Genomic DNA, 20,792 nt, shown 5'->3' on the forward strand with positions numbered 1-20,792 from the left:
GTACCATTCTTTACAAACATGTCTGCCGTGTCTTGACTGTGAAAGAGCTCCAGTTAACAAAAATGGTTTGAAAAATGCAGAAATCCGGGAATTTTCAGAGTTCCTACAAACTCTCCGGATTGAACCAGGGACCTTCAGATCTTCAGTCTGACGCTCTCCCAACTGAGCTATTTCGGCACGTTCATGTCCAGACTTAGTCTGCTCGGGCTTAAATATGATGAATTTTGAATGAAGAAATAAAAAGTGCGCAAAATGGCAACCAAAGAAGGACTGCTCTTCTTCGCCATTGTTTTTGCGCAATAATCAAAACTTTATCTAATTATAAAAGTAAGACCTTCTAGATTTAAAAAATGCATTTTTTCTCATACCGGGAGTCGAACCCGGGCCGTCTGGGTGAAAACCAGAAATCCTAACCGCTAGACCATATGGGATATCTGCTCACCTTAGGAAATGTTTTCTTGATTAAATACAGCGCGAATAATAGTATAAAGATACGATGATGTTTTCTCCATAAATTTATCAAGCTCATATTTGTACCATTCTTTACAAACATGTCTGCCGTGTCTTGACTGTGAAAGAGCTCCAGTTAACAAAAATGGTTTAAAAAATGCCGAAACAGGGGATTTTTCAGAGTTCCTACAAACTCTCCAGATTGAACCAGAGACCTTCAGATCTTCAGTCTGACGCTCTCCCAACTGAGCTATTTCGGCACGTTCATGTCCAGACTTTGTCTGCTCGGGCTTAAATATGATAAATTTTGTATGAAAAAATAACAAGTGCGCAAAATGTCAAACAAAGAAGGACTGCTCTTCTTCGCCATTGTTTTTGCGCAATAATCAAAACTTTATCTAATTATAAAAGTTAGACCTTCTAGATTTAAAAAAATGCATTTTTCCCATACCGGGAGTAGAACCCGGGACGTCTGGGTGAAAACCAAAAATCCTAACCGCTAGACCATATGGGATACCTGCTCACCTTAGGAAATGTTTTCTTGATTAAATACAGCGCGAAGAAATGTATTATGATACGATGATGTTTTGTCCATAAATTTATCAAGCTCATATTTGTACCATTCTTTACAAACATGTCTGCCGTGTCTTGACTGTGAAAGAGCTCCAGTTAACAAAAATGGTTTAAAAAATGCCGAAACAGGGGATTTTTCAGAGTTCCTACAAACTCTCCAGATTGAACCAGAGACCTTCAGATCTTCAGTCTGACGCTCTCCCAACTGAGCTATTTCGGCACGTTCATGTCCAGACTTCGTCTGCTCGGGCTTAAATATGATGAATTTTGAATGAAGAAATAAAAAGTGCGCAAAATGGCAACCAAAGAAGGACTGCTCTTCTTCGACATTGTTTTTGCGCAATAATCAAAAATTTATCTAATTATAAAAGTAAGACCTTCTAGATTTAAAAAAATGCATTTTTTCCCATACCGGGAGTCGAACCCGGGCAGTCTGTGTGAAAACCAGAAATCCTAACCGCTAGACCATATGGGATATCTGCTCACCTTAGGAAATGTTTTCTTGATTAAATACAGCGCGAATAATAGTATAAAGATACGATGATGTTTTCTCCATAAATTTATCAAGCTCATATTTGTACCATTCTTTACAAACATGTCTGCCGTGTCTTGACTGTGAAAGAGCTCCAGTTAACAAAAATGGTTTAAAAAATGCCGAAACAGGGGATTTTTCAGAGTTCCTACAAACTCTCCGGATTGAACCAGGGACCTTCAGATCTTCAGTCTGACGCTCTCCCAACTGAGCTATTTCGGCACGTTCATGTCCAGCCTTAGTCTGCTAAGGCTTAAATATGATGAATTTTGAATGAAGAAATAAAAAGTGCGCAAAATGGCAACCAAAGAAGGACTGCTCTTCTTCGACATTGTTTTTGCGCAATAATCAAAAATTTATCTAATTATAAAAGAAAGACCTTCTAGATTTAAAAAAATGCATTTTTTCCCATACCGGGAGTCGAACCCGGGCCGACTGGGTGAAAACCAGAAATCCTAACCTCTAGATCATATGGGATACCTGCTCACCTTAGGAAATGTTTTCTTTATTAAATACAGCGCGAAGAATAGTATTATGATACGATGATGTTTTCTCCATAAATTTATCAAGCTCATATTTGTGCCATTCTTTACAAACATGTCTGCCGTGTCTTGACTGTGAAAGAGCTCCAGTTAACAAAAATGGTTTAAAAAAATGCCGAAACCCGGGATTTTTCAGAGTTTCTACAAACTCTCCGGATTGAAACAGGGACCTTCAGATCTTCAGTCTGACGCTCTCCCAACTGAGCTATTTCGGCACGTTCATTTCCAGACTTAGTCTTCTCGGGCTTAAATATGATGAATTTTGAATGAAAAAATAAAAAGTGCCAAAATGGCAATCAAAGAAGCACTGCTCTTCCTCGCCATTGTTTTCTGCGCAATAATCAAAACTTTATCTAATTATAAAAGTAAGACCTTCTAGATTTAAAAAAATGCATTTTTTCCCATACCGGGAGTCGAACCCGGGCAGTCTGGGTGAAAACCAGAAATCCTAACCGCTAGACCATATGGGATATCTGCTCACCTTAGGAAATGTTTTCTTGATTAAATACAGCGCGAAGAATAGTATTAAGGTACGATGATGTTTTCTCCATAAATTTATCAAGCTCATATTTGTACCATTCTTTACAAACATGTCTGCCGTGTCTTGACTGTGAAAGAGCTCCAGTTAACAAAAATGGTTTAAAAAATGCAGAAATCCGGGAATTTTCAGAGTTCCTACAAACTCTCCGGATTGAACCAGGGACCTTCAGATCTTCAGTCTGACGCTCTTCCAACTGAGCTATTTCGGCACGTTCATGTCCAAACTTAGTCTGCTCGAGCTTAAATATGATGAATTTTGAATGAAGAAATAAAAAGTGCTCAAAATGGCAACCAAAGAAGGACTGCTCTTCTTCGCCATTGTTTTTGCGCAATAATCAAAACTTTATCTAATTATAAAAGTTAGACCTTCTAGATTTAAAAAATGCATTTTTTCTCATACCGGGAGTCGAACCCGGGCCGTCTGGGTGAAAACCAGAAATCCTAACCGCTAGACCATATGGGATATCTGCTCACCTTAGGAAATGTTTTCTTGATTAAATACAGCGCGAATAATAGTATAAAGATACGATGATGTTTTCTCCATAAATTTATCAAGCTCATATTTGTACCATTCTTTACAAACATGTCTGCCGTGTCTTGACTGTGAAAGAGCTCCAGTTAACAAAAATGGTTTAAAAAATGCCGAAACAGGGGATTTTTCAGAGTTCCTACAAACTCTCCGGATTGAACCAGAGACCTTCAGATCTTCAGTCTGACGCTCTCCCAACTGAGCTATTTCGGCACGTTCATGTCCAGACTTCGTCTGCTCGGGCTTAAATATGATGAATTTTGTATGAAAAAATAAAAAGTGCGCAAAATGTCAAACAAAGAAGGACTGCTATTCTTCGCCATTGATTTTGCGCAATAATCAAAACTTTATCTAATTATAAAAGTAAGACCTTCTAGATTTAAAAAAATGCATTTTTCCCATACCGGGAGTAGAACCCGGGATGTCTGGGTGAAAACCAAAAATCCTAACCGCTAGACCATATGGGATACCTGCTCACCTTAGGAAAAGTTTTCTTGATTAAATACAGCGCGAAGAATAGTATTATGATACGATGATGTTTTGTCCATAAATTTATCAAGCTCATATTTGTGCCATTCTTTACAAACATGTCTGCCGTGTCTTGAATGTGAAAGAGGTCCAGTTAACAAAAATGGTTTAAAAAAATGCCGAAACCCGGGATTTTTCAGAGTTCCTACAAACTCTCCTTATTGAACCAGGGACCTTCAGATCTTCAGTCTGACGCTCTCCCAACTGAGCTATTTCGGCACGTTCATGCCCAGACTTCGTCTGCTCGGGCTTAAATATGATGAATATTGTATGAAAAAATAACAAGTGCGCAAAATGTCAAACAAAGAAGGACTGCTCTTCTTCGCCATTGTTTTTGCGCAATAATCAAAACTTTATATTAATATAAAAGTTAGACCTTCTAGATTTAAAAAAATGCATTTTTCCCATACCGGGAGTAGAACTCTGGACGTCTGGGTGAAAACCAGAAATCCTAACCGCTAGACCATATGGCATATCTGCTCACCTTAGGAAATGTTTTCTTGATTAAATACAGCGCGAAGAATAGTATTGAGGTACGATGATGTTTTCTCCATAAATTTATCAAGCTCATATTTGTACCATTCTTTACAAACATGTCTGCCGTGTCTTGACTGTGAAAGAGCTCCAGTTAACAAAAATGGTTTAAAAAATGCCGAAACCCGGGATTTTTCAGAGTTCCTACAAACTCTCCGGATTGAACCAGGGACCTTCAGATCTTCAGTCTGACGCTCTCCCAACTGAGCTATTTCGGCACGTTCATGTCCAGACTTAGTCTGCTCGAGCTTAAATATGATGAATTTTGAATGAAGAAATAAAAAGTGCGCAAAATGGCAACCAAAGAAGGACTGCTCTTCTTCGCCATTGTTTTTGCGCAATAATCAAAACTTTATCTAATTATAAAAGTAAGACCTTCTAGATTTAAAAAAATGCATTTTTTCCCATACCGGGAGTCGAACCCGGGCAGTCTGGGTGAAAACCAGAAATCCTAACCGCTAGACCATATGGGATATCTGCTCACCTTAGGAAATGTTTTCTTCATTAAATACAGCGCGAAGAATAGTATTAAGATACGATGATGTTTTCTCCATAAATTTATCAAGCTCATATTTGTACCATTCTTTACAAACATGTCTGCTGTGTCTTGACTGTGAAAGAGCTCCAGTTAACAAAAATGGTTTAAAAAATGCCGAAACAGGGGATTTTTCAGAGTTCCTACAAACTCTCCGGATTGAACCAGAGACCTTCAGATCTTCAGTCTGACGCTCTCCCAACTGAGCTATTTCGGCACGTTCATGTCCAGACTTCGTTTGCTCGGGCTTAAATATGATGAATTTTGTATGAAAAAAAAAAAAAAAATGTGCGCAAAATGTCAAACAAAGAAGGACTGCTATTCTTCGCCATTGATTTTGCGCAATAATCAAAACTTTATCTAATTATAAAAGTAAGACCTTCTAGATTTAAAAAAATGCATTTTTCCCATACCGGGTGTAGAACCCGGGACGTCTGGGTGAAAACCAAAAATCCTAACCGCTAGACCATATGGGATACCTGCTCACCTTAGGAAATGTTTTCTTGATCAAATACAGCGCGAAGAATAGTATTATGATACGATGATGTTTTGTCCATAAATTTATCAAGCTCATATTTGTGCCATTTTTTACAAACATGTCTGCCGTGTCTTGACTGTGAAAAAGGTCCAGTTAACAAAAATGGTTTAAAAAAATGCCGAAACCCGGGATTTTTCAGAGTTCCTACAAACTCTCCGGATTGAACCAGGGACCTTCAGATCTTCAGTCTGACGCTCTCCCAACTGAGCTATTTCGGCACGTTCATGTCCAGACTTAGTCTGCTCGGGCTTAAATATGATGAATTTTGAATGAAAAAATAAAAAGTGCCAAAATGGCAACCAAAGAAGGACTGCTCTTCTTCGCCATTGTTTTTGCGCAATAATCAAAACTTTATCTAATTATAAAAGTAAGACCTTCTATATTTAAAAAAATTCATTTTTCCCATACCGGGAGTCGAACCCGGGCTGTCTGGGTGAAAACCAGAAATCCTAACCGCTAGACCATATGGGATATCTGCTCACCTTAGGAAATGTTTTCTTGATTAAATACAGCGCGAAGAATAGTATCGTGATACAATGATGTTTTCTCCATAAATTTATCAAGCTCATATTTGTGCCATTCTTTACAAACATGTCTGCCGTGTCTTGACTGTGAAAGAGCTCCAGTTAACAAAAATGGTTTAAAAAAATGCCGAAACCCGGGATTTTTTAGAGTTCCTACAAACTCTCCGGATTGAACCAGGGACCTTCAGATCTTCAGTCTGACGCTCTCCCAACTGAGCTATTTTGGCAAGTTCATGTCCAGACTTAGTCTGCTCGGGCTTAAATATGATGAATTTTGAATGAAAAAATAAAAAGTGCCGAAATGGCAACCAAAGAAGGACTGCTCTTCCTCGCCATTGTTTTTGCGCAATATTCAAAACTTTGTTTTTGCGCAATAGTCGAAACTTTATCTAATTAAATCGGTAAGAACTTCTAAATTAAAATAAAAGAGATTTTCCCGTACCGGGAGTCGAACCCTGGCAGTCTGGGTGAAAACCAGAAATCCTAACCGCTAGACCATATGGGATACCTGCTCACCTTAGGAAATGTTTTCTTGATTAAATACAGCGCGAAAAATAGTATTATGATACGATGATGTTTTCTCCATAAATTTATCAAGCTCATATTTGTACCATTCTTTACAAATATGTCTGCCGTGTCTTGACTGTGAAAGAGCTCCAGTTAACAAAAATGGTTTAAAAAATGCCGAAACCCGGGATTTTTCAGAGTTCCTACAAACTCTCCGGATTGAACCAGGGACCTTCAGATCTTCAGTCTGACGCTCTCCCAACTGAGCTATTTCGGCAAGTTCATGTCCAGACTTAGTCTGCTCGGGCTTAAATATGATGAATTTTGAATGAAGAAATAAAAAGTGCGCAAAATGGCAACCAAAGAAGGACTGCTCTTCTTCGCCATTGTTTTTGCGCAATAATCAAAACTTTATCTAATTATAAAAGTAAGACCTTCTAGATTTAAAAAAATGCATTTTTTCCCATACCGGGAGTCGAACCCGGGCCGTCTGGGTGAAAACCAGAAATCCTAACCGCTAGACCATATGGGATATCTGCTCACCTTAGGAAATGTTTTCTTGATTAAATACAGCGCGAAGAATAGTATTAAGATACGATGATGTTTTCTCCATAAATTTATCAAGCTCATATTTGTACCATTCTTTACAAACATGTCTGCCGTGTCTTGACTGTGAAAGAGCTCCAGTTAACAAAAATGGTTTGAAAAATGCCGAAACAGGGGATTTTTAAGAGTTCCTACAAACTCTCCGGATTGAACCAGGGACCTTCAGATCTTCAGTCTGACGCTCTCCCAACTGAGCTATTTCGACACGTTCATGTCCAGACTTCGTCTGCTCGGGCTTGAATATGATGAATTTTGTATGAAAAAATATAAAGTGCGCAAAATGTCAAACAAAGAAGGACTGCTTTTCTTCGCCATTGATTTTACGCAATAATCAAAACTTTATCTAATTATAAAAGTAAGACCTTCTAGATTTAAAAAAATGCATTTTTTCCCATACCGGGAGTCGAACCCGGGCAGTCTGGGTGAAAACCAGAAATCCTAACCGCTAGACCATATGGGATATCTGCTCACCTTAGGAAATGTTTTCTTGATTAAATACAGCGCGAAGAATAGTATTATGGTACGATGATGTTTTCTCCATAAATTTATCAAGCTCATATTTGTACCATTCTTTACAAACATGTCTGCCGTGTCTTGACTGTGAAAGAGCTCCAGTTAACAAAAATGGTTTAAAAAATGCCGAAACCCGGGATTTTTCAGAGTTCCTACAAACTCTCCGGATTGAACCAGGGACCTTCAGATCTTCAGATCTTCAGTCTGACGCTCTCCCAACTGAGCTATTTCGACACGTTCATGTCCACACTTCGTCTGCTCGGGCTTAAATATGATGAATTTTGTATGAAAAAATATAAAGTGCGCAAAATGTCAAACAAAGAAGGACTGCTTTTCTTCGCCATTGATTTTGCGCAATAATCAAAACTTTATCTAATTATAAAAGTAAGACCTTCTAGATTTAAAAAAATGCATTTTTTCCCATACCGGGAGTCAAACCCGGGCCGTCTGGGTGAAAACCAGAAATCCTAACCGCTAGACCATATGGGATACCTGCTCACCTTAGGAAATGTTTTCTTGATCAAATACAGCGCGAAGAATAGTATTATGATACGATGATGTTTTCTCCATAAATTCATCAAGCACATATTTGTATCATTCTTTACAAACATGTCTGCCGTGTCTTGACTGTGAAAGAGGTCCAGTTAACAAAAATGGTTTAAAAAATGCCGAAACCCGGGATTTTTCAGAGTTCCTACAAACTCTCCGGATTGAACCAGGGACCTTCAGATCTTCAGTCTGACGCTCTCCCAACTGAGCTATTTCGGCACGTTCATGTCCAGACTTAGTCTGCTCGAGCTTAAATATGATGAATTTTGAATGAAGAAATAAAAAGTTCGCAAAATGGCAACCAAAGAAGGACTGCTGTTTTTCGCCATTGTTTTTGCGCAATAATCAAAACTTTATCTAATTATAAAAGTAAGACCTTCTAGATTTAAAAAAATGCATTTTTTCCCATACCGGGAGTCGAACCCGGGCCGTCTGGGTGAAAACCAGAAATCCTAACCGCTAGACCATATGGGATATCTGCTCACCTTAGGAAATGTTTTCTTGATTAAATACAGCGCGAATAATAGTATAAAGATACGATGATGTTTTCTCCATAAATTTATCAAGCTCATATTTGTACCATTCTTTACAAACATGTCTGCCGTGTCTTGACTGTGAAAGAGCTCCAGTTAACAAAAATGGTTTAAAAAATGCTGAAACCCGGGATTTTTCAGAGTTCCTACAAACTCTCCGGATTGAACCAGGGACCTTCAGATCTTCAGTCTGACGCTCTCCCAACTGAGCTATTTCGGCACGTTCATGTCCAGACTTAGTCTGCTCGGGCTTAAATATGATGAATTTTGAATGAAGAAATAAAAAGTGCGCAAAATGGCAACCAAAGAAGGACTGCTCTTCTTCGCCATTGTTTTTGCGCAATAATCAAAACTTTATCTAATTATAAAAGTTAGACCTTCTAGATTTAAAAAAATGCATTTTTCCCATACCGGGAGTAGAACCCGGGACGTCTGGGTGAAAACCAGAAATCCTAACCGCTAGACCATATGGGATATCTGCTCACCTTAGGAAATGTTTTCTTGATTAAATACAGCGCGAAGAATAGTATTGAGGTACGATGATGTTTTCTCCATAAATTTATCAAGCTCATATTTGTACCATTCTTTACAAACATGTCTGCCGTGTCTTGACTGTGAAAGAGCTCCAGTTAACAAAAATGGTTTAAAAAATGCCGAAACCCGGGATTTTTCAGAGTTCCTACAAACTCTCCGGATTGAACCAGGGACCTTCAGATCTTCAGTCTGACGCTCTCCCAACTGAGCTATTTCGGCACGTTCATGTCCAGACTTAGTCTGCTCGAGCTTAAATATGATGAATTTTGAATGAAGAAATAAAAAGTGCGCAAAATGGCAACCAAAGAAGGACTGCTCTTCTTCGCCATTGTTTTTGCGCAATAATCAAAACTTTATCTAATTATAAAAGTAAGACCTTCTAGATTTAAAAAAATGCATTTTTTCCCATACCGGGAGTCGAACCCGGGCAGTCTGGGTGAAAACCAGAAATCCTAACCGCTAGACCATATGGGATATCTGCTCACCTTAGGAAATGTTTTCTTCATTAAATACAGCGCGAAGAATAGTATTAAGATACGATGATGTTTTCTCCATAAATTTATCAAGCTCATATTTGTACCATTCTTTACAAACATGTCTGCTGTGTCTTGACTGTGAAAGAGCTCCAGTTAACAAAAATGGTTTAACAAATGCCGAAACAGGGGATTTTTCAGAGTTCCTACAAACTCTCCGGATTAAACCAGAGACCTTCAGATCTTCAGTCTGACGCTCTCCCAACTGAGCTATTTCGGCACGTTCATGTCCAGACTTCGTTTGCTCGGGCTTAAATATGATGAATTTTGTATGAAAAAAAAAAATGTGCGCAAAATGTCAAACAAAGAAGGACTGCTATTCTTCGCCATTGATTTTGCGCAATAATCAAAACTTTATCTAATTATAAAAGTAAGACCTTCTAGATTTAAAAAAATGCATTTTTCCCATACCGGGAGTAGAACCCGGGACGTCTGGGTGAAAACCAAAAATCCTAACCGCTAGACCATATGGGATACCTGCTCACCTTAGGAAATGTTTTCTTGATTAAATACAGCGCGAAGAATAGTATTATGATACGATGATGTTTTGTCCATAAATTTATCAAGCTCATATTTGTGCCATTCTTTACAAACATGTCTGCCGTGTCTTGACTGTGAAAAAGGTCCAGTTAACAAAAATGGTTTAAAAAAATGCCGAAACCCGGGATTTTTCAGAGTTCCTACAAACTCTCCGGATTGAACCAGGGACCTTCAGATCTTCAGTCTGACGCTCTCCCAACTGAGCTATTTCGGCACGTTCATGTCCAGACTTAGTCTGCTCGGGCTTAAATATGATGAATTTTGAATGAAAAAATAAAAAGTGCCAAAATGGCAACCAAAGAAGGACTGCTCTTCTTCGCCATTGTTTTTGCGCAATAATCAAAACTTTATCTAATTATAAAAGTAAGACCTTCTATATTTAAAAAAATTCATTTTTCCCATACCGGGAGTCGAACCCGGGCAGTCTGGGTGAAAACCAGAAATCCTAACCGCTAGACCATATGGGATATCTGCTCACCTTAGGAAATGTTTTCTTGATTAAATACAGCGCGAAGAATAGTATCGTGATACAATGATGTTTTCTCCATAAATTTATCAAGCTCATATTTGTGCCATTCTTTACAAACATGTCTGCCGTGTCTTGACTGTGAAAGAGCTTCAGTTAACAAAAATGGTTAAAAAAAATGCCGAAACCCGGGATTTTTCAGAGTTCCTACAAACTCTCCGGATTGAACCAGGGACCTTCAGATCTTCAGTCTGACGCTCTCCCAACTGAGCTATTTCGGCACGTTCATGTCCAGACTTAGTCTGCTCGAGCTTAAATATGATGAGTTTTGAATGAAGAAATAAAAAGTGCGCAAAATGGCAACCAAAGAAGGACTGCTCTTCTTCGCCATTGTTTTTGCGCAATAATCAAAACTTTATCTAATTATAAAAGTAAGACCTTTTAGATTTAAAAAATGCATTTTTTCTCATACCGGAAGTCGAACCCGGGCCGTCTGGGTGAAAACCAGAAATCCTAACCGCTAGACCATATGGGATATCTGCTCACCTTAGGAAATGTTTTCTTGATTAAATACAGCGCGAATAATAGTATAAAGATACGATGATGTTTTCTCCATAAATTTATCAAGCTCATATTTGTACCATTCTTTACAAACATGTCTGCCGTGTCTTGACTGTGAAAGAGCTCCAGTTAACAAAAATGGTTTAAAAAATGCCGAAACAGGGGATTTTTCAGAGTTCCTACAAACTCTCCGGATTGAACCAGAGACCTTCAGATCTTCAGTCTGACGCTCTCCCAACTGAGCTATTTCGGCACGTTCATGTCCAGACTTAGTCTGCTCGGGCTTGAATATGATGAATTTTGAATGAAGAAATAAAAAGTGCGCAAAATGGCAACCAAAGAAGGACTGCTCTTCCTCGCCATTGTTTTTGCGCAATAATCAAAACTTTATCTAATTATAAAAGTAAGACCTTCTAGATTTAAAAAAAATGCATTTTTCCCATACCGGGAGTCGAACCCGGGCCGTCTGGGTGAAAACCAGAAATCCTAACCGCTAGACCATATGGGATATCTGCTCACCTTAGGAAATGTTTTCTTGATTAAATACAGCGCGAAGAATAGTATTATGATACGATGATGTTTTGTCCATAAATTTATCAAGCTCATATTTGTGCCATTCTTTACAAACATGTCTGCCGTGTCTTGACTGTGAAAAAGGTCCAGTTAACAAAAATGGTTTAAAAAAATGCCGAAACCCGGGATTTTTCAGAGTTCCTACAAACTCTCCGGATTGAACCAGGGACCTTCAGATCTTCAGTCTGACGCTCTCCCAACTGAGCTATTTCGGCACGTTCATGTCCAGACTTAGTCTGCTCGGGCTTAAATATGATGAATTTTGAATGAAAAAATAAAAAGTGCCAAAATGGCAACCAAAGAAGGACTGCTCTTCTTCGCCATTGTTTTTGCGCAATAATCAAAACTTTATCTAATTATAAAAGTAAGACCTTCTATATTTAAAAAAATTCATTTTTCCCATACCGGGAGTCGAACCCGGGCAGTCTGGGTGAAAACCAGAAATCCTAACCGCTAGACCATATGGGATATCTGCTCACCTTAGGAAATGTTTTCTTGATTAAATACAGCGCGAAGAATAGTATCGTGATACAATGATGTTTTCTCCATAAATTTATCAAGCTCATATTTGTGCCATTCTTTACAAACATGTCTGCCGTGTCTTGACTGTGAAAGAGCTTCAGTTAACAAAAATGGTTAAAAAAAATGCCGAAACCCGGGATTTTTCAGAGTTCCTACAAACTCTCCGGATTGAACCAGGGACCTTCAGATCTTCAGTCTGACGCTCTCCCAACTGAGCTATTTCGGCACGTTCATGTCCAGACTTAGTCTGCTCGAGCTTAAATATGATGAGTTTTGAATGAAAAAATAAAAAGTGCGCAAAATGGCAACCAAAGAAGGACTGCTCTTCTTCGCCATTGTTTTTGCGCAATAATCAAAACTTTATCTAATTATAAAAGTAAGACCTTCTAGATTTAAAAAATGCATTTTTTCTCATACCGGAAGTCGAACCCGGGCCGTCTGGGTGAAAACCAGAAATCCTAACCGCTAGACCATATGGGATATCTGCTCACCTTAGGAAATGTTTTCTTGATTAAATACAGCGCGAATAATAGTATAAAGATACGATGATGTTTTCTCCATAAATTTATCAAGCTCATATTTGTACCATTCTTTACAAACATGTCTGCCGTGTCTTGACTGTGAAAGAGCTCCAGTTAACAAAAATGGTTTAAAAAATGCCGAAACAGGGGATTTTTCAGAGTTCCTACAAACTCTCCGGATTGAACCAGAGACCTTCAGATCTTCAGTCTGACGCTCTCCCAACTGAGCTATTTCGGCACGTTCATGTCCAGACTTAGTCTGCTCGGGCTTGAATATGATGAATTTTGAATGAAGAAATAAAAAGTGCGCAAAATGGCAACCAAAGAAGGACTGCTCTTCCTCGCCATTGTTTTTGCGCAATAATCAAAACTTTATCTAATTATAAAAGTAAGACCTTCTAGATTTAAAAAAAATGCATTTTTCCCATACCGGGAGTCGAACCCGGGCCGTCTGGGTGAAAACCAGAAATCCTAACCGCTAGACCATATGGGATATCTGCTCACCTTAGGAAATGTTTTCTTGATTAAATACAGCGCGAATAATAGTATTGAGGTACGATGATGTTTTCTCCATAAATTTATCAAGCTCATATTTGTACCATTCTTTACAAACATGTCTGCCGTGTCTTGACTGTGAAAGAGCTCCAGTTAACAAAAATGGTTTAAAAAATGCCGAAACCCGGGATTTTTCGGAGTTCCTACAAACTCTCCGGATTGAACCAGGGACCTTCAGATCTTCAGTCTGACGCTCTCCCAACTGAGCTATTTCGGCACGTTCATGTCCAGACTTAGTCTGCTCGGGCTTAAATATGATGAATTTTGAATGAAGAAATAAAAAGTGCGCAAAATGTCAACTAAAGAAGGACTGCTCTTCTTCGCCATTGTTTTTGCGCAATAGTCAAAACTTTATCTAATTATAAAAGTTAGACCTTCTAGATTTAAAAAAATGCATTTTTTCCCATACCGGGAGTCGAACCCGGGACGTCTGGGTGAAAACCAGAAATCCTAACCGCTAGACCATATGGGATATCTGCTCACCTTAGGAAATGTTTTCTTGATTAAATACAGCGCGAAGAAAAGTATTAAGGTACGATGATGTTTTCTCCATAAATTTATCAAGCTCATATTTGTACCATTCTTTACAAACATGTCTGCCGTGTCTTGACTGTGAAAGAGCTCCAGTTAACAAAAATGGTTTAAAAAATGCCGAAACAGGGGATTTTTCAGAGTTCCTACAAACTCTCCAGATTGAACCAGAGACCTTCAGATCTTCAGTCTGACGCTCTCCCAACTGAGCTATTTTGGCACGTTCATGTCCAGACTTCGTCTGCTCGGGCTTAAATATGATAAATTTTGTATGAAAAAATAACAAGTGCGCAAAATGTCAAACAAAGAAGGACTGCTCTTCTTCGCCATTGTTTTTGCGCAATAATCAAAACTTTATCTAATTATAAAAGTTAGACCTTCTAGATTTAAAAAAATGCATTTTTCCCTTACCGGGAGTAGAACCCGGGACGTCTGGGTGAAAACCAGAAATCCTAACCGCTAGACCATATGGGATATCTGCTCACCTTAGGAAATGTTTTCTTGATTAAATACAGCGCGAAGAATAGTATTAAGGTACGATGATGTTTTCTCCATAAATTTATCAAGCTCATATTTGTACCATTCTTTACAAACATGTCTGTTGTGTCTTGACTGTGAAAGAGCTCCAGTTAACAAAAATGGTTTAAAAAATGCCGAAACCCGGGATTTTTCAGAGTTCCTACAAACTCTCCGGATTGAACCAGGGACCTTCAGATCTTCAGTCTGACGCTCTCCCAACTGAGCTATTTCGGCACGTTCATGTCCAGACTTCGTCTGCTCGGGCTTAAATATGATGAATTTTGTATGAAAAAATAAAAAGTGCGCAAAATGTCAAACAAAGAAGGACTGCTATTCTTCGCCATTGATTTTGCGCAATAATCAAAACTTTATCTAATTATAAAAGTAAGACCTTCTAGATTTAAAAAAATGCATTTTTCCCATACCGGGAGTAGAACCCGGGACGTCTGGGTGAAAACCAAAAATCCTAACCGCTAGACCATATGGGATATCTGCTCACCTCAGGAAATGTTTTCTTGATTAAATACAGCGCGAAGAATTGTATTATGATACGATGATGTTTTGTCCATAAATTTATCAAGCTCATATTTGTGCCATTCTTTACAAACATGTCTGCCGTGTCTTGACTGTGAAAGAGGTCCAGTTAACAAAAATGGTTTAAAAAAATGCCGAAACCCGGGATTTTTCAGAGTTCCTACAAACTCTCCGGATTGAACCAGGGACCTTCAGATCTTCAGTCTGACGCTCTCCCAACTGAGCTATTTCGGCACGTTCATGTCCAGACTTCGTCTGCTCGGGCTTAAATATGATGAATTTTGTATGACAAAAAAAGTGCGCAAAATGTCAAACAAAGAAGGACTGCTCTTCTTCGCCATTGTTTTTGCGCAATAATCAAAACTTTATCTAATTATAAAAGTTAGACCTTCTAGATTTAAAAAAATGCATTTTTCCCATACCGGGAGTAGAACCCGGGACGTCTGGGTGAAAACCAGAAATCCTAACCGCTAGACCATATGGGATATCTGCTCACCTTAGGAAATGTTTTCTTGATTAAATACAGCGCGAAGAATAGTATTGAGGTACGATGATGTTTTCTCCATAAATTTATCAAGCTCATATTTGTACCATTCTTTACAAACATGTCTGCCGTGTCTTGACTGTGAAAGAGCTCCAGTTAACAAAAATGGTTTAAAAAATGCCGAAACCCGGGATTTTTCAGAGTTCCTACAAACTCTCCGGATTGAACCAGGGACCTTCAGATCTTCAGTCTGACGCTCTCCCAACTGAGCTATTTCGGCACGTTCATGTCCAGACTTAGTCTGCTCGAGCTTAAATATGATGAATTTTGAATGAAGAAATAAAAAGTGCGCAAAATGGCAACCAAAGAAGGACTGCTCTTCTTCGCCATTGTTTTTGCGCAATAATCAAAACTTTATCTAATTATAAAAGTAAGACCTTCTAGATTTAAAAAATGCATTTTTTCTCATACCGGGAGTCGAACCCGGGCCGTCTGGGTGAAAACCAGAAATCCTAACCGCTAGACCATATGGGATATCTGCTCACCTTAGGAAATGTTTTCTTGATTAAATACAGCGCGAATAATAGTATAAAGATACGATGATGTTTTCTCCATAAATTTATCAAGCTCATATTTGTACCATTCTTTACAAACATGTCTGCCGTGTCTTGACTGTGAAAGAGCTCCAGTTAACAAAAATGGTTTAAAAAATGCCGAAACAGGGGATTTTTCAGAGTTCCTACAAACTCTCCGGATTGAACCAGAGACCTTCAGATCTTCAGTCTGACGCTCTCCCAACTGAGCTATTTCGGCACGTTCATGTCCAGACTTAGTCTGCTCGGGCTTAAATATGATGAATTTTGAATGAAGAAATAAAAAGTGCGCAAAATGGCAACCAAAGAAGGACTGCTCTTCCTCGCCATTGTTTTTGCGCAATAATCAAAACTTTATCTAATTATAAAAGTAAGACCTTCTAGATTTAAACAAATGCATTTTTTCCCATACCGGGAGTCGAACCCGGGCTGTCTGGGTGAAAACCAGAAATCCTAACCGCTAGACCATATGGGATATCTGCTCACCTTAGGAAATGTTTTCTTGATTGAATACAGCGCGAAGAATAGTATTGAGGTACGATGATGTTTTCTCCATAAATTTATCAAGCTCATATTTGTACCATTCTTTACAAACATGTCTGCCGTGTCTTGACTGTGAAAGAGCTCCAGTTAACAAAAATGGTTTAAAAAATGCCGAAACCCGGGATTTTTCGGAGTTCCTACAAACTCTCCGGATTGAACCAGGGACCTTCAGATCTTCAGTCTGACGCTCTCCCAACTGAGCTATTTCGGCACGTTCATGTCCAGACTTAGTCTGCTCGGGCTTAAATATGATGAATTTTGAATGAAGAAATAAAAAGTGCGCAAAATGTCAACCAAAGAAGGACTGCTCTTCTTCGCCATTGTTTTTGCGCAATAGTCAAAACTTTATCTAATTATAAAAGTTAGACCTTCTAGATTTAAAAAAATGCATTTTTCCCATACCGGGAGTAGAACCCGGGACGTCTGGGTGAAAACCAGAAATCCTAACCGCTAGACCATATGGGATATCTGCTCACCTTAGGAAATGTTTTCTTGATTAAATACAGCGCGAAGAATAGTATTGAGGTACGATGATGTTTTCTCCATAAATTTATCAAGCTCATATTTGTACCATTCTTTACAAACATGTCTGCCGTGTCTTGACTGTGAAAGAGCTCCAGTTAACAAAAATGGTTTAAAAAATGCCGAAACCCGAGATTTTTCAGAGTTCCTACAAACTCTCCAGATTGAACCAGAGACCTTCAGATCTTCAGTCTGACGCTCTCCCAACTGAGCTATTTCGGCACGTTCATGTCCAGACTTCGTCTGCTCGGGCTTAAATATGATAAATTTTGTATGAAAAAATAACAAGTGCGCAAAATGTCAAACAAAGAAGGACTGCTCTTCTTCGCCATTGTTTTTGCGCAATAATCAAAACTTTATCTAATTATAAAAGTTAGACCTTCTAGATTTAAAAAAATGCATTTTTCCCATACCGGGAGTAGAACCCGGGACGTCTGGGTGAAAACCAGAAATCCTAACCGCTAGACCATATGGGATATCTGCTCACCTTAGGAAATGTTTTCTTGATTAAATACAGCGCGAAGAATAGTATTAAGGTACGATGATGTTTTCTCCATAAATTTATAAAGCTCATATTTGTGCCATTCTTTACAAACATGTCTGCCGTGTCTTGACTGTGAAAGAGGTCCAGTTAACAAAAATGGTTTAAAAAATGCCGAAACCCGGGATTTTTCAGAGTTCCTACAAACTCTCCGGATTGAACCGGGGACTTTCAGATCTTCAGTCTGACGCTCTCCCAACTGAGCTATTTCGGCACGTTCATGTCCAGACTTAGTCTGCTCGGGCTTAAATATGATGAATTTTGAATGAAGAAATAAAAAGTGCGCAAAATGGCAACCAAAGAAGGACTGCTCTTCTTCGCCATTGTTTTTGCGCAATAATCAAAACTTTATCTAATTATAAAAGTAAGACCTTCTAGATTTAAAAAAATGCATTTTTTCCCATACCGGGAGTAGAACCCGGGCCGTCTGGGTGAAAACCAGAAATCCTAACCGCTAGACCATATGGGATATCTGCTCACCTTAGGAAATGTTTTCTTGATTAAATACAGCGCGAAGAATAGTATTAAGGTACGATGATGTTTTCTCCATAAATTTATCAAGCTCATATTTGTACCATTCTTTACAAACATGTCTGCCGTGTCTTGACTGTGAAAGAGCTCCAGTTAACAAAAATGGTTTAAAAAATGCCGAAACAGGGGATTTTTCAGAGTTCCTACAAACTCTCCGGATTGAACCAGGGACCTTCAGATCTTCAGTCTGACGCTCTCCCAACTGAGCTATTTCGACACGTTCATGTCCAGACTTCGTCTGCTCGGGCTTAAATATGATGAATTTTGTATGAAAAAATATAAAGTGCGCAAAATGTCAAACAAAGAAGGACTGCTTTTCTTCGCCATTGATTTTGCGCAATAATCAAAACTTTATCTAATTATAAAAGTAAGACCTTCTAGATTTAAAAAAATGCATTTTTTCCCATACCGGGAGTAGAACCCGGGCCGTCTGGGTGAAAACCAGAAATCCTAACCGCTAGACCATATGGGATATCTGCTCACCTTAGGAAATGTTTTCTTGATTAAATACAGCGCGAAGAATAGTATTATGATACGATGATGTTTTCTCCATAAATTTATAAAGCACATATTTGTATCATTCTTTACAAACATGTCTGCCGTGTCTTGACTGTGAAAGAGGTCCAGTTAACAAAAATGGTTTAAAAAATGCCGAAACCCGGGATTTTTCAGAGTTCCTACAAACTCTCCGGATTGAACCAGGGACCTTCAGATCTTCAGTCTGACGCTCTCCCAACTGAGCTATTTCGGCACGTTCATGTCCAGACTTAGTCTGCTCGGGCTTAAATATGATGAATTTTGAATGAAGAAATAAAAAGTGCGCAAAATGGCAACCAAAGAAGGACTGCTCTTCTTCGCCATTGTTTTTGCGCAATAATCAAAACTTTATCTAATTATAAAAGTAAGACCTTCTAGATTTAAAAAATTGCATTTTTCCCATACCGGGAGTCGAACCCGGGCCGTCTGGGTGAAAACCAGAAATCCTAACCGCTAGACCATATGGGATATCTGCTCACCTTAGGAAATGTTTTCTTGATTAAATACAGCGCGAAGAATAGTATCGTGATACAATGATGTTTTCTCCATAAATTTATCAAGCTCATATTTGTGCCATTCTTTACAAACATGTCTGCCGTGTCTTGACTGTGAAAGAGCTCCAGTTAACAAAAATGGTTTAAAAAAATGCCGAAACCCGGGATTTTTCAGAGTTCCTACAAACTCTCCGGATTGAACCAGGGACCTTCAGATCTTCAGTCTGACGCTCTCCCAACTGAGCTATTTCGGCAAGTTCATGTCCAGACTTAGTCTGCTCGGGCTTAAATATGATGAATTTTGAATGAAAAAATAAAAAGTGCCGAAATGGCAACCAAAGAAGGACTGCTCTTCCTCGCAATTGTTTTTGCGCAATATTCAAAACTTTGTTTTTGCGCAATAGTCGATACTTTATCTAATTAAATCGGTAAGAACTTCTAGATTAAAATAAAAGAGATTTTCCCGTACCGGGAGTCGAACCCTGGCTGTCTGGGTGAAAACCAGAAATCCTAACCGCTAGACCATATGGGATACCTGCTCACCTTAGGAAATGTTTTCTTGATTAAATACAGCGCGAAAAATAGTATTATGATACGATGATGTTTTCTCCATAAATTTATCAAGCTTATATTTGTACCATTCTTTACAAACATGTCTGCCGTGTCTTGACTGTGAAAGAGCTCCAGTTAACAAAAATGGTTTAAAAAATGCCGAAACCCGTGATTTTTCAGAGTTCCTACAAACTCTCCGGATTGAACCAGGGACCTTCAGATCTTCAGTCTGACGCTCTCCCAACTGAGCTATTTCGGCACGTTCATGTCCAGACTTAGTCTGCTCGAGCTTAAATATGATGAATTTTGAATGAAGAAATAAAAAGTGCGCAAAATGGCAACCAAAGAAGGACTGCTCTTCTTCGCCATTGTTTTTGCGCATAAATCAAAACTTTATCTAATTATAAAAGTAAGACCTTCTAGATTTAAAAAAATGCATTTTTCCCATACCGGGAGTAGAACCCGGGCCGTCTGGGTGAAAACCAGAAATCCTAACCGCTAGACCATATGGGATATCTGCTCACCTTAGGAAATGTTTTCTTGATTAAATACAGCGCGAAGAATAGTATTGAGGTACGATGATGTTTTCTCCATAAATTTATCAAGCTCATATTTGTACCATTCTTTACAAACATGTCTGCCGTGTCTTGACTGTGAAAGATCTCCAGTTAACAAAAATGGTTTAAAAAAATGCCGAAACCCGGGATTTTTCAGAGTTCCTACAAACTCTCCGGATTGAACCAGGGACCTTCAGATCTTCAGTCTGACGCTCTCCCAACTGAGCTATTTCGGCACGTTCATGTCCAGACTTAGTCTGCTCGGGCTTAAATATGATGAATTTTGAATGAAGAAATAAAAAGTGCGCAAATTGGCAACCAAAGAAGGACTGCTGTTCTTCGCCATTGTTTTTGCGCAATAATTAAAACTTTATCTAATTATAAAAGTAAGACCTTCTAGATTTTAAAAAATGCATTTTTTCCCATACCGGGAGTCGAACCCGGGCCGTCTGGGTGAAAACCAGAAATCCTAACCGCTAGACCATATGGGATATCTGCTCAACTTAGGAAATGTTT

General features: G+C 38.7%; 56 non-coding genes across 56 annotated transcripts; all 56 read right to left on the reverse strand.

Annotated features, from left to right (window-relative positions):
- Nucleotides 1–359: 359 nt before the first annotated feature.
- Trnae-uuc lies at nt 360–431 on the reverse strand. The gene has a single exon. It is a non-coding gene; the product is annotated as a tRNA-Glu (tRNA).
- Nucleotides 432–892: 461 nt separating this feature from the next.
- Nucleotides 893–964, reverse strand: Trnae-uuc. The gene has a single exon. It is a non-coding gene; the product is annotated as a tRNA-Glu (tRNA).
- A 711-nt stretch (nt 965–1,675) lies between these two features.
- On the reverse strand, nt 1,676–1,777 carry Trnaf-gaa. Its single transcript has one exon. It is a non-coding gene; the product is annotated as a tRNA-Phe (tRNA).
- Nucleotides 1,778–1,960: 183 nt separating this feature from the next.
- Trnae-uuc lies at nt 1,961–2,032 on the reverse strand. Its single transcript has one exon. It is a non-coding gene; the product is annotated as a tRNA-Glu (tRNA).
- A 178-nt stretch (nt 2,033–2,210) lies between these two features.
- On the reverse strand, nt 2,211–2,312 carry Trnaf-gaa. The gene has a single exon. It is a non-coding gene; the product is annotated as a tRNA-Phe (tRNA).
- Nucleotides 2,313–2,495: 183 nt separating this feature from the next.
- Nucleotides 2,496–2,567, reverse strand: Trnae-uuc. The gene has a single exon. It is a non-coding gene; the product is annotated as a tRNA-Glu (tRNA).
- A 461-nt stretch (nt 2,568–3,028) lies between these two features.
- Nucleotides 3,029–3,100, reverse strand: Trnae-uuc. Its single transcript has one exon. It is a non-coding gene; the product is annotated as a tRNA-Glu (tRNA).
- A 711-nt stretch (nt 3,101–3,811) lies between these two features.
- Trnaf-gaa lies at nt 3,812–3,913 on the reverse strand. The gene has a single exon. It is a non-coding gene; the product is annotated as a tRNA-Phe (tRNA).
- Nucleotides 3,914–4,344: 431 nt separating this feature from the next.
- Nucleotides 4,345–4,446, reverse strand: Trnaf-gaa. The gene has a single exon. It is a non-coding gene; the product is annotated as a tRNA-Phe (tRNA).
- A 183-nt stretch (nt 4,447–4,629) lies between these two features.
- On the reverse strand, nt 4,630–4,701 carry Trnae-uuc. The gene has a single exon. It is a non-coding gene; the product is annotated as a tRNA-Glu (tRNA).
- Nucleotides 4,702–5,417: 716 nt separating this feature from the next.
- Trnaf-gaa lies at nt 5,418–5,519 on the reverse strand. Its single transcript has one exon. It is a non-coding gene; the product is annotated as a tRNA-Phe (tRNA).
- Nucleotides 5,520–5,700: 181 nt separating this feature from the next.
- On the reverse strand, nt 5,701–5,772 carry Trnae-uuc. Its single transcript has one exon. It is a non-coding gene; the product is annotated as a tRNA-Glu (tRNA).
- A 178-nt stretch (nt 5,773–5,950) lies between these two features.
- Trnaf-gaa lies at nt 5,951–6,052 on the reverse strand. Its single transcript has one exon. It is a non-coding gene; the product is annotated as a tRNA-Phe (tRNA).
- A 206-nt stretch (nt 6,053–6,258) lies between these two features.
- Nucleotides 6,259–6,330, reverse strand: Trnae-uuc. Its single transcript has one exon. It is a non-coding gene; the product is annotated as a tRNA-Glu (tRNA).
- A 177-nt stretch (nt 6,331–6,507) lies between these two features.
- On the reverse strand, nt 6,508–6,609 carry Trnaf-gaa. Its single transcript has one exon. It is a non-coding gene; the product is annotated as a tRNA-Phe (tRNA).
- A 183-nt stretch (nt 6,610–6,792) lies between these two features.
- Trnae-uuc lies at nt 6,793–6,864 on the reverse strand. Its single transcript has one exon. It is a non-coding gene; the product is annotated as a tRNA-Glu (tRNA).
- Nucleotides 6,865–7,326: 462 nt separating this feature from the next.
- Trnae-uuc lies at nt 7,327–7,398 on the reverse strand. The gene has a single exon. It is a non-coding gene; the product is annotated as a tRNA-Glu (tRNA).
- Nucleotides 7,399–7,575: 177 nt separating this feature from the next.
- On the reverse strand, nt 7,576–7,685 carry Trnaf-gaa. The gene is given in 2 exon segments: nt 7,576–7,640; nt 7,649–7,685. It is a non-coding gene; the product is annotated as a tRNA-Phe (tRNA).
- A 183-nt stretch (nt 7,686–7,868) lies between these two features.
- Nucleotides 7,869–7,940, reverse strand: Trnae-uuc. Its single transcript has one exon. It is a non-coding gene; the product is annotated as a tRNA-Glu (tRNA).
- A 177-nt stretch (nt 7,941–8,117) lies between these two features.
- On the reverse strand, nt 8,118–8,219 carry Trnaf-gaa. The gene has a single exon. It is a non-coding gene; the product is annotated as a tRNA-Phe (tRNA).
- Nucleotides 8,220–8,402: 183 nt separating this feature from the next.
- Nucleotides 8,403–8,474, reverse strand: Trnae-uuc. Its single transcript has one exon. It is a non-coding gene; the product is annotated as a tRNA-Glu (tRNA).
- A 177-nt stretch (nt 8,475–8,651) lies between these two features.
- Nucleotides 8,652–8,753, reverse strand: Trnaf-gaa. Its single transcript has one exon. It is a non-coding gene; the product is annotated as a tRNA-Phe (tRNA).
- Nucleotides 8,754–8,935: 182 nt separating this feature from the next.
- On the reverse strand, nt 8,936–9,007 carry Trnae-uuc. The gene has a single exon. It is a non-coding gene; the product is annotated as a tRNA-Glu (tRNA).
- Nucleotides 9,008–9,184: 177 nt separating this feature from the next.
- On the reverse strand, nt 9,185–9,286 carry Trnaf-gaa. Its single transcript has one exon. It is a non-coding gene; the product is annotated as a tRNA-Phe (tRNA).
- A 183-nt stretch (nt 9,287–9,469) lies between these two features.
- Trnae-uuc lies at nt 9,470–9,541 on the reverse strand. Its single transcript has one exon. It is a non-coding gene; the product is annotated as a tRNA-Glu (tRNA).
- A 461-nt stretch (nt 9,542–10,002) lies between these two features.
- Trnae-uuc lies at nt 10,003–10,074 on the reverse strand. Its single transcript has one exon. It is a non-coding gene; the product is annotated as a tRNA-Glu (tRNA).
- A 178-nt stretch (nt 10,075–10,252) lies between these two features.
- Trnaf-gaa lies at nt 10,253–10,354 on the reverse strand. Its single transcript has one exon. It is a non-coding gene; the product is annotated as a tRNA-Phe (tRNA).
- Nucleotides 10,355–10,535: 181 nt separating this feature from the next.
- Trnae-uuc lies at nt 10,536–10,607 on the reverse strand. Its single transcript has one exon. It is a non-coding gene; the product is annotated as a tRNA-Glu (tRNA).
- A 178-nt stretch (nt 10,608–10,785) lies between these two features.
- Trnaf-gaa lies at nt 10,786–10,887 on the reverse strand. Its single transcript has one exon. It is a non-coding gene; the product is annotated as a tRNA-Phe (tRNA).
- Nucleotides 10,888–11,603: 716 nt separating this feature from the next.
- On the reverse strand, nt 11,604–11,675 carry Trnae-uuc. Its single transcript has one exon. It is a non-coding gene; the product is annotated as a tRNA-Glu (tRNA).
- Nucleotides 11,676–11,853: 178 nt separating this feature from the next.
- Trnaf-gaa lies at nt 11,854–11,955 on the reverse strand. The gene has a single exon. It is a non-coding gene; the product is annotated as a tRNA-Phe (tRNA).
- Nucleotides 11,956–12,136: 181 nt separating this feature from the next.
- On the reverse strand, nt 12,137–12,208 carry Trnae-uuc. Its single transcript has one exon. It is a non-coding gene; the product is annotated as a tRNA-Glu (tRNA).
- Nucleotides 12,209–12,386: 178 nt separating this feature from the next.
- On the reverse strand, nt 12,387–12,488 carry Trnaf-gaa. Its single transcript has one exon. It is a non-coding gene; the product is annotated as a tRNA-Phe (tRNA).
- Nucleotides 12,489–13,204: 716 nt separating this feature from the next.
- Nucleotides 13,205–13,276, reverse strand: Trnae-uuc. The gene has a single exon. It is a non-coding gene; the product is annotated as a tRNA-Glu (tRNA).
- A 177-nt stretch (nt 13,277–13,453) lies between these two features.
- On the reverse strand, nt 13,454–13,555 carry Trnaf-gaa. The gene has a single exon. It is a non-coding gene; the product is annotated as a tRNA-Phe (tRNA).
- A 183-nt stretch (nt 13,556–13,738) lies between these two features.
- Nucleotides 13,739–13,810, reverse strand: Trnae-uuc. Its single transcript has one exon. It is a non-coding gene; the product is annotated as a tRNA-Glu (tRNA).
- Nucleotides 13,811–14,520: 710 nt separating this feature from the next.
- On the reverse strand, nt 14,521–14,622 carry Trnaf-gaa. The gene has a single exon. It is a non-coding gene; the product is annotated as a tRNA-Phe (tRNA).
- Nucleotides 14,623–14,804: 182 nt separating this feature from the next.
- Trnae-uuc lies at nt 14,805–14,876 on the reverse strand. Its single transcript has one exon. It is a non-coding gene; the product is annotated as a tRNA-Glu (tRNA).
- A 178-nt stretch (nt 14,877–15,054) lies between these two features.
- Nucleotides 15,055–15,156, reverse strand: Trnaf-gaa. The gene has a single exon. It is a non-coding gene; the product is annotated as a tRNA-Phe (tRNA).
- A 179-nt stretch (nt 15,157–15,335) lies between these two features.
- Nucleotides 15,336–15,407, reverse strand: Trnae-uuc. Its single transcript has one exon. It is a non-coding gene; the product is annotated as a tRNA-Glu (tRNA).
- A 177-nt stretch (nt 15,408–15,584) lies between these two features.
- On the reverse strand, nt 15,585–15,686 carry Trnaf-gaa. Its single transcript has one exon. It is a non-coding gene; the product is annotated as a tRNA-Phe (tRNA).
- A 182-nt stretch (nt 15,687–15,868) lies between these two features.
- On the reverse strand, nt 15,869–15,940 carry Trnae-uuc. Its single transcript has one exon. It is a non-coding gene; the product is annotated as a tRNA-Glu (tRNA).
- A 462-nt stretch (nt 15,941–16,402) lies between these two features.
- On the reverse strand, nt 16,403–16,474 carry Trnae-uuc. The gene has a single exon. It is a non-coding gene; the product is annotated as a tRNA-Glu (tRNA).
- A 177-nt stretch (nt 16,475–16,651) lies between these two features.
- On the reverse strand, nt 16,652–16,753 carry Trnaf-gaa. The gene has a single exon. It is a non-coding gene; the product is annotated as a tRNA-Phe (tRNA).
- Nucleotides 16,754–16,935: 182 nt separating this feature from the next.
- Trnae-uuc lies at nt 16,936–17,007 on the reverse strand. Its single transcript has one exon. It is a non-coding gene; the product is annotated as a tRNA-Glu (tRNA).
- A 177-nt stretch (nt 17,008–17,184) lies between these two features.
- Trnaf-gaa lies at nt 17,185–17,286 on the reverse strand. The gene has a single exon. It is a non-coding gene; the product is annotated as a tRNA-Phe (tRNA).
- Nucleotides 17,287–17,468: 182 nt separating this feature from the next.
- On the reverse strand, nt 17,469–17,540 carry Trnae-uuc. Its single transcript has one exon. It is a non-coding gene; the product is annotated as a tRNA-Glu (tRNA).
- A 177-nt stretch (nt 17,541–17,717) lies between these two features.
- Nucleotides 17,718–17,819, reverse strand: Trnaf-gaa. The gene has a single exon. It is a non-coding gene; the product is annotated as a tRNA-Phe (tRNA).
- Nucleotides 17,820–18,002: 183 nt separating this feature from the next.
- Trnae-uuc lies at nt 18,003–18,074 on the reverse strand. Its single transcript has one exon. It is a non-coding gene; the product is annotated as a tRNA-Glu (tRNA).
- Nucleotides 18,075–18,536: 462 nt separating this feature from the next.
- Nucleotides 18,537–18,608, reverse strand: Trnae-uuc. Its single transcript has one exon. It is a non-coding gene; the product is annotated as a tRNA-Glu (tRNA).
- A 177-nt stretch (nt 18,609–18,785) lies between these two features.
- On the reverse strand, nt 18,786–18,887 carry Trnaf-gaa. The gene has a single exon. It is a non-coding gene; the product is annotated as a tRNA-Phe (tRNA).
- Nucleotides 18,888–19,069: 182 nt separating this feature from the next.
- Nucleotides 19,070–19,141, reverse strand: Trnae-uuc. The gene has a single exon. It is a non-coding gene; the product is annotated as a tRNA-Glu (tRNA).
- Nucleotides 19,142–19,319: 178 nt separating this feature from the next.
- Trnaf-gaa lies at nt 19,320–19,421 on the reverse strand. Its single transcript has one exon. It is a non-coding gene; the product is annotated as a tRNA-Phe (tRNA).
- Nucleotides 19,422–20,160: 739 nt separating this feature from the next.
- Trnae-uuc lies at nt 20,161–20,232 on the reverse strand. Its single transcript has one exon. It is a non-coding gene; the product is annotated as a tRNA-Glu (tRNA).
- Nucleotides 20,233–20,410: 178 nt separating this feature from the next.
- On the reverse strand, nt 20,411–20,512 carry Trnaf-gaa. The gene has a single exon. It is a non-coding gene; the product is annotated as a tRNA-Phe (tRNA).
- A 183-nt stretch (nt 20,513–20,695) lies between these two features.
- Trnae-uuc lies at nt 20,696–20,767 on the reverse strand. The gene has a single exon. It is a non-coding gene; the product is annotated as a tRNA-Glu (tRNA).
- Nucleotides 20,768–20,792: the final 25 nt, after the last annotated feature.

The sequence above is a fragment of the Nematostella vectensis genome, chromosome 11 (assembly GCF_932526225.1).
Source record: "Nematostella vectensis chromosome 11, jaNemVect1.1, whole genome shotgun sequence".
Lineage (NCBI taxonomy): Eukaryota > Metazoa > Cnidaria > Anthozoa > Actiniaria > Edwardsiidae > Nematostella > Nematostella vectensis.